Here is a 508-nt window from a genome sequence, read left to right on the forward strand (position 1 = left end):
TGTTGTTGTTGTTGTTGTTGTACTGGGCATGGGACCCAGGGAATCATGCATGCTAGGCAAGCGCCAACTACTGAGTTACATCCTAAGCCCTGATTGTCATTTCTTCAAAAAATTTTAAATGCTTTGCCATAAAAAAGTATTAACTCTAAAAACCTTTTAAGTCTTTAGACCATCTTCATTCAGGCAGTGGGCATATCTGTACAACCACACAATGAAAAAAACAACCCGCATTTTCTGTAGTGAATACTGATGAGATCTTATTTCCTCCAAATTTTTATTTAATAAGTCCATACTTGTTAACCAGTTAAATGTCTGAATTGAATAAATCAATTAAGACATTATAACATAATATAATAATAAAACATCACAAGTTCAAACCTTTCTTCTATGCCTGTAGATTTGGTTAACCATTTTTTCTTGTTAAATGTGGGACTCTGGCATTGGATGGAAAATGAGGGTTGGTGACAGGAAAAAATGCGAATGAAATCAGCAAAGAATGTAAACATAC

The sequence above is a fragment of the Callospermophilus lateralis genome, unplaced genomic scaffold (genome assembly GCF_048772815.1).
Source record: "Callospermophilus lateralis isolate mCalLat2 unplaced genomic scaffold, mCalLat2.hap1 Scaffold_190, whole genome shotgun sequence".
Taxonomy (NCBI): domain Eukaryota; kingdom Metazoa; phylum Chordata; class Mammalia; order Rodentia; family Sciuridae; genus Callospermophilus; species Callospermophilus lateralis.